We start from the raw sequence: 12,581 nt of genomic DNA, 5'->3' as shown, positions 1-12,581 counted from the left end.
TGTAGGGTACTTCATGATTCGTAACAGCAAGAACAGAGTCCCATCAGCATTGGTATTAGGAATTATGCATGGGTCATTCAAGGAAAGCGGCACATTCTGAGTCGTGACACTTTTCATGATAAGGTAAGTCGAACGTAAATTTTAATATCATTGGTTATACAGTGTCTGTACATTATGTTACAAAGTACTTCAGACATAATACCTTTGCACGGCCAGCTTATGCAGCAGCTGTTAAAATCAGTTATTACTGGTTTTCCTGTCGCCAGTTTACTGCAGATTAGCTAAAGAAAATTTACACCGGACGCGTTTCGCTTTGATTTATAAAGCATCTTCTGCGGGTATTCTGCAGATTGGATACTTATCTTTGTACATTTTTGGATGTTTTAGATTAAAAACAACGTTTTGTTTATAAAGTTGAAGTGCAAGTTACTTTAGGTGTTTCTCTATATATTCTTCAAACCACTGCTTCTTTCCTCCCTGCTATCAGCGGTTGATGTCGAAAGACTTCGTTTCACGCATACACTTGGCAGTTTTTGCCATTCTGCCGTATTTCTTGCGCTGCATTTTGGTTTTTTACATTTGTAGATCGAACTAAAGTTATGTGTGTTCCTCCCTCTGTGCAATATTACAATCTTTATGACTGTTCGTTTGTTTTCGTGCAGGTTGCGAGCCTTGGAAACCTGTGAGATATTGAGCCATTTAATATAACATTAAAAATACACATATAACCAAAGTCTCTAATTACCACTGCCATCGTCTAACACACACACACACACACGCACGCACACACAAACACAAGCACACACACGGCCACACACGAATTATTGGTAGTAATAATAATAAAATGTAATTCCACAGGTTGGCAAGACGAAAAAAACAATAATAACTGGATTCTTCAGATTTGCACGCAGACACTGTTTTGATGGTTATAACTGTTATAAATGTTGCGAAATTTCGTGCTTTGCATCCTAAAAGAAAAAAAGTTGAGCGTTCAGCTACAAGTAAAGTTCACACTGAACCCCTTTTCTCAGCGAAAACTATTCTTACTTAATATAACTCTATTTATGAGTCTAGATTTTCGCTAACTGTGTTTCTTAAGTTGTACCTAATTCATGTTCCTTACTAAATTCCACTATTTTCCATAAATTCTGCATTTTTCATTTTTGTAATTAAACAATTTCAACTAGTTTTCAGTTTTTATCCTAACTTCAGTACTAATTTTGCCTGACGCAGATTCGAATGTCGTATTAGATTACAATAAGTACAAAAGTATGTTATTTTGGGTGGAGAAGTGTGAAAATTATTAATTGATGGGTCGTAACAAAAACAAAAAATGTTTTAGGAAAGAAAGAAAAGTGACACATTTCAAATATCTAATGAATGATTACCTAATAAAACCTTACTATTAGTGTGGTATAGAATATAATGGAATTTACTGCCAAAAATACTTACTTGAAGTTTGAAACAAGTTCATACTGTTTCAGAATAAGTTTTATAGATTCTTCAAGCCGATTTTTCTCAAATATTGCATTTATTCATGAGTTGTGTCACTGTTCTTGCTAGGGTGTGATATGTCTTGCGCTTTCTAATGTGCCTTATTTCCCTTTTCCGATACGCCTGCTCTTCTAATTTGGGGTGGAATTACTCCCGCGAGGGGGCTAACAGCGGTCAGAAGTGTAGGCTTCAAGCATTCAGTAACAATTATAACTGCCTCATCTGCTTACTTTGAGTGAGCCGTCGCTTCGCACACCGACGCTGCACACACTGCCGCTCAAAGTAGAGCCATAGCAGTGGTCTTTGATTCCTCGGTGGTTCCTCCATGGGTTCGTATCTTACCCTCGTCTAACTTTGCATTTGCATTTCACAGAAAATATCTGATCAACAGTGAAAATGTCGACCATATGTGTTTGTATGTCTGGTTCGGAAACAAATTTCTATAGTACTTTTTCTAGCAATTGTAGTTGTATGTAAGGAAATAATAAGCAACCAGTTACGTAAAAGAATTTTAATATCTTTACCTTATTCAGAAGATCCAGTCACAAACTCCAACCCCGCGATGCGCTTCGCACTTTGCTTTTGCCGACTGGCTCCCTAAAAGCATGCTACTGACCTCGCGTAGCGTAGCAAGGTCAGTAGCATGCTCTTAGGGAACCTGTTAGCAAAAATAACGCTTGTGACTGAACCATCTGAAGATGCGCACTAAGTGTCCCAAACCGGTGAAGAGATTAAATTTCTTTTATGCAACTGGTTGCTTGTTATTTCGTTATAAATTTCCTTAGTTCACTCACAGGACTTGCTGTCGACAACTCTAATGTCCACTTTACTCTTCGCTACAAACTTGCTTTCGGTACTTCTCGGTTGTGTCTCAGGTTTGTATTTCCAGCAGTGTTGGTTGCACGTTACCAGTGATTCTCAGTACTACGTGCAGGTCTGCTGGTGAAGACTTGGCAGACAGGCACCCCGTGTATGTGAACACTGAATAAAATGGAAGAGTGACGCGACAACGCTATGCCGAAATGTTTCCGCAGCGATGGTGACTGTTCTGTGACGTAGATTTTGATGAGTGCATGTTACATTCGTTTTCACTGTTGTGAGGGTATTACCAGAGTAACAGAGGCATCTGGGGTAACAAATCGAATAAATCGTAATTACAGTTTAACATGAACAATCCAACATACTTAGAAAATCTACCTGAGCAACATCTGAAATGTTGTCAGTGGAGTTCGGGTCACCCTGTACGGTATCTGGAGGTTTGGTTTATAATTCATCATTGAGAATGACCTGGAAATAACCTTTTCATTTATCTCTGAATTTTTGATTAATGGTTCCATGATGCCTATGACTACTGCTGGGACTGGCAGAGAACCCTTAAAACTGTTAAGAGGGTCAAGACGTTTTTAAGAATCACAGTTGTGAACATCATGTTGAGCACTTCAGAAATGCTCTCCATAAAAAGGAGGCGATTCAAATCACACCTAATTTCGGTAAAAATGTTATGACTTGTTGGTTCAACAGAGACGAGAACAAGAACTACATTTATGTTTCTCAGTGATGTCATATTCCTGTTATTTTGGGGGATTTAATTCCTTTTTTAGTAATACTGGGGTTGGGGCAGAAGTCATTGAACAATTGTTTTTCCTTGCACATACCAGCTTAGTTACAAAATGTTACATGTACTGATGAAAGGACGGTTTTGTAACTACATTTGTCGACGATGAAGAACACGCGAACCTTGTGGCTCATGTACATCTACATCCATACTCCGCAAGCCACCTGACTGCGTGTGGCGGAGGGTACTTTGAGTACCTCTATCGGTTATCCCTTCTATTCCAGTCTCGTATTGTTCGTGCAAAGAAAGATTGTCGGTATAGCTCTGTGTGGGCTCTAATCTCTCTGATTTTATCCTCATGGCCTCTTTGCGAAATATACGTAGGAGGGAGCAATATACTGCTTGACTCCTCGGTGAAGGTATGTTCCCGAAACTTCAACAAAAGCGCGTACCGAGCTACTCGCCATCTCTCTTACAGAGTCTTCCACTGGAGTTTATTTATCATCTCCTTAACGCTTTCACGATTACTAAATGATCCTGCAACGAAGCGCGCAGCTCTCCGTTGGATCTTCTTTATCTCTTCTATCAACCCTATCTGGTACAGATCCCACACTGGTGAGCAGTATTCAAGCAGTGGGCGAACAAATGTACTGTAACCTACTGCCTTTGTTTTCGGACTGCATTTCCTTAGGATTCTTCCAATGAATTTCAGTCTGGCATCTGCTTTATCAACGATTAATTTTATATGGTCATTCCATTTTAACTCACTCCTAATGCCTACTCCCAGATAATTTATGGAATTAACTGCTTCCGGTTGCTGACCAGCTATATTGTAGCTAAATGATAAAGGATCTATCTTTCTATGTATTCACAGTACATTACACTTGTCTACATTGAGATTCAATTGCCATTCCCTGCACAATGCGTCAATTCGTTGCAGATCCTCCTGCATTTCAGAACAATTTTCCATTCTTACAACCTCTCGATATACACTACTGGCCATTAAAATTGCTACACCAAGAAGAAATGCAGATGATAAACGGCTATTCATTGGACAAATATATTATACTAGAACTGATATGTGATTACATTTTCACGCAATTTCGGTGCATAGATCCTGAGAAATCAGTACCCAGAACAACCACCTCTGGCCGCAATAACGCCCTTGATACGCCTGGGAGTTGAGTCAAACAGAGATTGGATGGCGTGTACAGGTACAGCTGCCCATGCGGCTTCAACACGGTACCACAGTTCATCAAAAGTAGTGACTGGCGTATTGTGACGAGCCAGTTGCTCGGCCACCATTGACCAGCCGTTTTCAATTGGTAAGAGATCTGGAGAATGTGCTGGCCAGGGCAGCAGTCGAACATTTTCCGTATCCAGAAAGGCCCGTACAGGACTTGCAACATGCAGTCGTGCATTATCCTGCTGAAATATAGGGTTTTGCAGGGATCGAATGAAAGATAGAACCACTGGTCGTAACACGTGTGAAATGTAACGTTCACTGTTCAAAGTGCCGTCAATGCGAACAAGAGGTGAACGAGACGTGTAACCAATGGCACCCCATACCATCACGCCGGGTGATACGCCAGTATGGAGAAAACGAATACACGCTTCCAATGTGCGTTCACCGCGATGTCGCCAAACACGGATGCGACCATCATGATGCAGTAAACAGAACCTGGATTCATTCGAAAAAATGACGTTTTGCCATTCGTGCACCCAGGTTCGACGTTGAGTACACCATCGCAGCCCTCCTGTCTGTGAATGTCTGTGTAGCAGCGTCAAGGGTAACCGCAGCCATGGTCTCCGAGCTGATACTCCATGCTGCTGCAAACGTCGTCGAACTGTTCGTGCAGATGGTTGTTGCCTTGCAAACGTCCCTATCTGTTGACTCAGGGATCGAGGCGTCGCTGCACGATCCGTTAGAGCCATGTGGATAAGATGGCTGTCATCTCGACTGCTAGTGATTCGAGGCCGTTGGGATCCAGCACGGCGTTCCGTATTACCCTCCTGAACCCACCGATTCCATATTCTGCTAACAGTCATTGGATCTCGACCAACGCGAGCAGCAATGTCGCGATACGATAAACCGCAATCGCGATAGGCTACAGTCCGACCTTTATCAATGTCGGAAACGTGATGATACACATTTCTCCTCCTTACACGAGGCATCACAACAATATTTCACCAGGTAGCGCCGGTCAACTGCTGCTTGTGTATGAGAAATCGGTTGGAAACTTCCCTCATGTCAGCACGTTGTAGGTGTCGCCACCGTCGCCAACCTTGCGTGAATGCTCCGAAAAGCGAATCATTTGCATATCACAGCATCTTCTTCCTGTCGGTTAAATTTCGCGTCTGTAGCACGTCATCTTCGTGGTGTAGCAATTTTAATGGCCAGCAGTGTACTACACCATCATCCGCAAAAAGCCTCAGTGAACTTACGACGTTATTCACAAGGTCATATATATATATATATTGTGAATAGCAACGGTCCTACGTCACTCCCCTGCGGCACACCTGACATCACTCTTACTTCGGAATACTTCTCTCCATTGAGAATGACATGCTGCGCTCTGTTATCTAGGAACTCTTCAATCCAATCACACAATTGGTCTGATAGCCCATGTGCTCCTACTTTGTTCATTAAACGACTGTGGGGAACTGTATCAAGCGCCTTGCGGAAGTCAAGAAAAACGGCATCTACCTGGGAATCCGGGTCTATAACCCTCTGAGTCTCGTGGACGAATAGCGCGAGCTGGATGTCACACGATCGTCTTTTTCGAAATCAATGCTGATTCCTACAGAGTAGATTTCTAGTCTCCAGAAAAGTCATTATACTCAAACATAATACATGTTCCAAAATTCTACAACTGATCGACGTTAGAGATATAGGTCTATAGTTCTGCACATCTGTTCGACGCCTATTCTTGAAAACGGGGATGATCTGTGCCCCATTTATCAATCTTTTGGAACGCTACGCTCTTCTAGAAACCTAGGGTACAGCGCTGCAAGAAGGGGGACAAGTTCCTTCGCGTATTCTGTGTAAAACCGAACGGGTATCCCATCAGGTCCAGCGGCCTGTCCTCTTTTGAGCGATTTTAATTGTTTTTCTATCCCTCTTTCATCTCTTTCGATATCTACCATTTTGTCATCTGTGCGAAAATCTAGAGAAAGAACTACAGTGCAGTCTTCCTCTGTGAAACAGATTACACTGATTAGTCAAACCATTATCACTTCCGACCTCCTATCAATATAAACCGTCCAGACGCTAGCAGCGTCGTCTGGCGAAGAATGACTGTTAGCAAGACACACACATGGTGCCTGTAGTATCAGAGAGCATGCTGTCCGTGTGTAGAATCGGGAAGGCGCGCGATCTATCTGAGTTTGACTGAGGGTAGACTGTGACGGCCCGGAGACTCGGGATGAGCATTTCGAAACTGAACGACTTGTCGTGTGTTCAAAAATCAAATCAAATGGCTCTGAGCACTATGGGACTTAACTTCTAATGTCATCAGTCCCCTAGAACTTAGAACTACTTAAACCTAACTAACCTAAGGACAGCACACACATCCATGCCCGAGGCAGGATTCGAACCTGCGACCGTAGCAGTCACGCGGTTCCAGACTGTAGCGCCTTTAACCGCTTGGCCACTCCGGCCGGCGTCGTGTGTTCGAGGAGTGCCGTGATGAGTGTCTCCAACAGTTGTCGAAACCAAGGTGAAACTAAGTTCAGACGTCGTGGGGTTGGGCGGCCACCCGTCATTACAGATGTCGGATGTCGTAGGATGGGCAGATGGTAAAACAGGAGAGGCGGCGAGCTGTGGCGCACGTAACATCAAATTTTAATACTGTGCAGAGTACAAGTGTGTCTCATCACACAATGCACTGAACACTCGAAACGATGAAACTCCGCAGCCGGCGATTCATGCAAGTGTCAATGTTAAAATCACAACATCGGCAACTACGAGTGAAATGGGCACGTCACCATCGAGACTGGGCGTTGGCGCAGTGGCAGAGCATTGATGAGTCCCGATACCTCTCTCATGATGCCGATGAGAGGGCGCGAATCCGTAGTCTTCCACAGGAACAGTTTCTTGGCACCTGTAATGCGGAACGGAGACAAGCTGGCGGCGGCTCCACTGTGTTCTGGGAAACATTCACGTGGGTATCCATGGGTCATGGGTCAAGTGCAGCTCGAGCAAGGCACCAAGATGGCCAAGGAATATCGGACATTGGATGCAAACCACGTGCCCCCCTTCATGACAACCATGTTTCCCAACGGCATGGTATTTATCAGCAAGATAATGCGCCATGTCACAAGGAAAGGAGGTGACGCAGTGGGTTGAGGAACACCGTGGCAAGTTCCAATTGAAATGCTGGCGCCCAAACTCGCCACATCTGACCCAATCGAAAACATTTGGGATCCGATTGAACGTGGAGTCAGAGCTCATCGACCTCGTCACCGGAATTTACAGGAATTACATGACTTGTGTGTGCAGATGTGGTCCAGCTCCCTCCACCGACCTACCAAGGCCTCAATGCTTCCATGCCACGACGCGCCGCCGCTGTTAATCCGTGCCAAAGGTGGACATACTGGCTATTAGGCTGGTGGTCATAATGGTCTGGCTGGTCAGTGTACCTTTTATTGCGGTTTCGTACAGAACAATACTGATTTTTACTTCAGAGCACACATACAGTTGACGTGACAAAAGTGTGTTAAAGGCTCTCAAAGTAGTCCCCTGCAACGTTCGCTTCACGCTAGCAATTGCGCCACCATTTCCCGCACCGTGTCTGAATCGGGCCATCTGTTGTCGCGTAGCATTGGCAAAGTGCTTTCGTGTCATAGCCCGCCTGCCGCGTAGCACGACGGCTGCTCCTATTGTTCCCACTCCAGCGTCGCTGCTGCCGCCGTGCGTACGCTGTTTTACGTGGTTTTGCGTTGTGCAGTATGACTGCACTGTCCACTGTCAGGGCCTCACGCAGCATTGCTGGCAGCGTCTGGTGAATGTTGGAGGGGACTACTCTGAGTGCCTTTACCCGTAGTTTTGTCATGTCACCTGCATGTGGGCTACGTTCTAATCATTTTGAATCGTGAGTCCAGTACTACCTTGTAATCTACCCTAATAGATCTGTGAGGCACAATGTTCACGTATTCTTCAGTCTCGAGACATGTACTTCCCACCTCGTCCTTTCATCTGTACGTTTCACATTTTCCAACCATGCTTGTATCTGCAAGAAAAAAAGTAGTTGCAATGACTTTTGCCCCAACCCTCGTATTTAGTGGCAAAATTGTATTTGATCCAGCGTTGTTAATCAGAACCACTTAACGCGGCTAGAATCCTGTAGTTATTATTTTCTTTAGGAAATACTGTTTGTTTATTTATAAGTTCGTAAGTAACGACCACGGTAGGTCACAGGAAATGTATCACTGTCATGTCTCTATCGCCCACGTGCCTGAGTAGGCTGAAAGAAAGTTCGTAATAGCCACACCAGTAAGTACCACGTAACTGATAGGCCCATGTTGTTCTCCAGACCTCTGGGTTCCTTACAGCCAAATTCCAGCGAGTCGGGAGTGGGACAAAGTGGTTCCCACTTACGAATATATAACACAATTATGTAATAAGTATCGTTGAAATACACTTTTATGAGAAACACAAGTGCGAAGAAGGAACCGTTTAAATGTACATTACTGGGGATCGCAAAATTATAATATTTTCTGTTTAGATGTATCAAATATAACATCACAAATCTGTGAAAAGATTCCAAAAATTATTCTGGGTTGTGGACCGCGTCATACTGTCATCCTGTAGAATGATGAAGCAACGTAAAGGCCACAATCGAAAGTGGCCTTATTCAGCGGATATGTTATACACGATGTTTCAACGTTTGAAAATATGGCACGGTCCACAACAATGAAAATTTTAATAGAATTTCACTCCAGCCGCGAAAGCCTACTAAAATAGATATTCGAAAAGATGCGTATTTGGGGAGGGAGAGAGGCATCTTGGTTTTAAAATATACCCTGTTCTCGAAAAGCCTACATAGTCGCTTTTCCCTGTCAAGAGTCTACTGATATAAAACATACGAAAATACTCAGACTTTTACCGCGAAGTAGTCCGAGAAGTGGAAACCTGCCAAAGGGGAAAAACAGAGATCCAAGAAAACCTGACCTTGTGTGAGTGAGTCATTAAGACTGGATGTTAAAGAAGGCACTGTCTGCTAATATGAAATGAGCAAGCTTGTGTTTAGTGCACCAGCTACTCCCAGTTATAGCTGATACTAGTTAACTTTTAAAGAGATATGTGCTCCCCATAACACACTCGTTCTACAATCGGAAGAACCTGAATTTTTCCTCGTCTATTGCCATCCCACTGCATTTATTAAATTAGTTCAGATGACCATCAGCATATTCTCACGCGTGTCCGGACGTCGGAGTAACGCCTCGCTCTCCAAGGCTGGTCGATGACAACGTGCCAATATCATGCAAGTGCAAACACTGCAAAAAGTGAGAAGGCTTCTTCGTGAAAAGGACACGTGCTAATGGAGCGCATCATCATCCCGTAATTTCAATCGATCCTCATCCAGTAACAACAAACTTTCAGTCCAGCAGTGTACTTGAAAAAACGCAGCAACGATCATGGACTAATTCCCTAACTCAAATGATTTTCATTGGAGTTGAAAAAAATCACGTGGCCTAAATGAAAAAGGATAAGTGGAAGTACTAGACTCATGTCCTGAGTGACATTTTTTTAACATCGCATCAAGCAAGTCATCTTCGTCTACAAGAAGCAGCAATGACGAAACCAACATAATAAAACGCTGTTACTGCATAAGTTTTATTTTAAAATGCAGTTGCTTCATATCAGTTTCATTAGGGTTTCATTAGGATTAAAAGACAACATCTTTCTTAGACTTCGAAACTGCGAGCCTTGTATCAAATGCGACTGTCTTTACAATATTTGGTATCAAAGTGCTTAATTAGACAACTGCCAAAGTGACAAGCTGCGTTTTATGTTTAAACACTTTTCGTAAAGTGTTAACATAAAAACTAGGTCATGCTACGTTATTCTGTTAGTTAAACTACACAGGTTTTTCTTTTCATTTTTCTGAATGTATATGTTACCAGCATTGTGTGAAATCCCGGTATTCTATAGAATGCCTAGGTAATGTAATAGAATGTCTGATGGTTTTAGGCCAACTATGAAATATATTTTTTTGTGAAAATGTTACATACTTTTCCTAGACATTCCACACATTTCCTAGGTATTATACATAATGATCAGTACCATTTACGCAAAGTTTTAAAAGGGCACAAGATGAGTAGCCTAATGTATATGCATATGAAACTAAAAGAACAAAACTACGAAGTAGAGCACAGGTCACTGTTACCGGGAAGCAATGAAAGTGGAACTGAGATTGATCTGTAAGCATTCACTTTTCTACTTCACAAAAAAAAATCACTTTACATTTTGGCAATTTGATCATGTACGCCGGTTGGTGTGGCCGAGCGGTTCTAGGCGCTTCAGTCTGGAACCGCGCAGGTTCGAATCCTGACTCTGGCATGGATGTTTGCGATGTCCTTAGGTTAGTTAGGTTTAAGTAGTTCTAAGTTCTAGGGGACTGATGGCCTCAGATGTTAAGTCCCATAGTGCTCAGAGCCATTTGAACCAAGAATGCGAACACAGTACTGTTACCGGTTAAACACAAATCAGGACTGGCAGGACCAGCTTGTTGCAGAAGGAAATGCTAGAGTCACATTTTGAGTTTCACTTAATTTTATTTTTTCACACAATGGCACCTCATATTTTGACATTTCGTGTTACACATACATCTGACGAATCTTTGGCCGCTTCCTGAGGATTGAGAAGTAGCTGCAGATCGAAAAGGTATTTCGTTGTGAGGGAAATCTTCAATTTTCATTAACTTCTTTGGACATACGACAAATTCTGATCTTGCGTAGAGCTGCTTCAAGATTCCTTCTGCAGTTCCAAGCCGTGCGGAGTGGCCGCGTGGTTTGAGGCGTCATGTCACGGACTGCGCGGCCCCTCCCTCCGGAGGTTAGAGTCCTCTCTCGGGCATGAGTGTATGTGTTGTTCTTAGCATAAGTTAGTTTAAGTAGTGTGTAAGTCTAGGGACCGATGACCTAAGCAGTTCTGTCACTTAAGAATTCACACACATTTGAACATTTTTTGCAGTTCCAAGTCGGTAAAAGCCATCTTCCGTCACGCTCATAACAGCTGCCAACGTACTGCGTGAGTCACCCCGCCCTTTGCCGACGTCGGGAATCGGTACTCATACAGTGGCAACCAAAGGTACTGGAAGACTTTTTTTGTCATAATCTATTTTCATTTTTTTGGCCTGAATCTCAAGGTTCAGTTTCGATTCCATTTTACTTTGGATAGCTTTCTCAATACTGAAGCAAACACTGCTCAACATGCTAACTGTATAACCTTCTACTTGTTCGCAGTCATCGTCTTTAGGAGAATGTCCACTGATGGTATGAACGTTTCGACCTCCCACATGTATGAGTACCGCTTGTTTCTGTTAAGCAGACGCAATGGATATCAGAAAGGAAAACATTTTCGGTAACCACAGAAATGGAATCTCTTCGATAGCCATGGCTTCATCATTGTTTTGATGTCCTCCGTCATGGACTGCATTCTCATCTATGTCTTCTGTTGGAAGCTACGCCTCTTGCATTGATTCACCTCGTCTTTCTTTCTGCTGTTGTGTTGTTTGTAGGCTCTCTGTTATTCCATTTTACTTTGGATAGCTTTCTCAATACTGAAGCAAACACTGCTCAACATGCTAACTGTATAACCTTCTACTTGTTCGCAGTCATCGTCTTTAGGAGAATGTCCACTGATGGTATGAACGTTTCGACCTCCCACATGTATGAGTACCGCTTGTTTCTGTTAAGCAGACGCAATGGATATCAGAAAGGAAAACATTTTCGGTAACCACAGAAATGGAATCTCTTCGATAGCCATGGCTTCATCATTGTTTTGATGTCCTCCGTCATGGACTGCATTCTCATCTATGTCTTCTGTTGGAAGCTACGCCTCTTGCATTGATTCACCTCGTCTTTCTTTCTGCTGTTGTGTTGTTTGTAGGCTCTCTGTTATTCCATTTTACTTTGGATAGCTTTCTCAATACTGAAGCAAACACTGCTCAACATGCTAACTGTATAACCTTCTACTTGTTCGCAGTCATCGTCTTTAGGAGAATGTCCACTGATGGTATGAACGTTTCGACCTCCCACATGTATGAGTACCGCTTGTTTCTGTTAAGCAGACGCAATGGATATCAGAAAGGAAAACATTTTCGGTAACCACAGAAATGGAATCTCTTCGATAGCCATGGCTTCATCATTGTTTTGATGTCCTCCGTCATGGACTGCATTCTCATCTATGTCTTCTGTTGGAAGCTACGCCTCTTGCATTGATTCACCTCGTCTTTCTTTCTGCTGTTGTGTTGTTTGTAGGCTCTCTGTTATTCCATTTTACTTTGGATAGCTTTCTCAATACTGA

The sequence above is a fragment of the Schistocerca piceifrons genome, chromosome 3 (assembly GCF_021461385.2).
Source record: "Schistocerca piceifrons isolate TAMUIC-IGC-003096 chromosome 3, iqSchPice1.1, whole genome shotgun sequence".
NCBI lineage: Eukaryota > Metazoa > Arthropoda > Insecta > Orthoptera > Acrididae > Schistocerca > Schistocerca piceifrons.
This window is presented reverse-complemented; position numbering follows the sequence as displayed.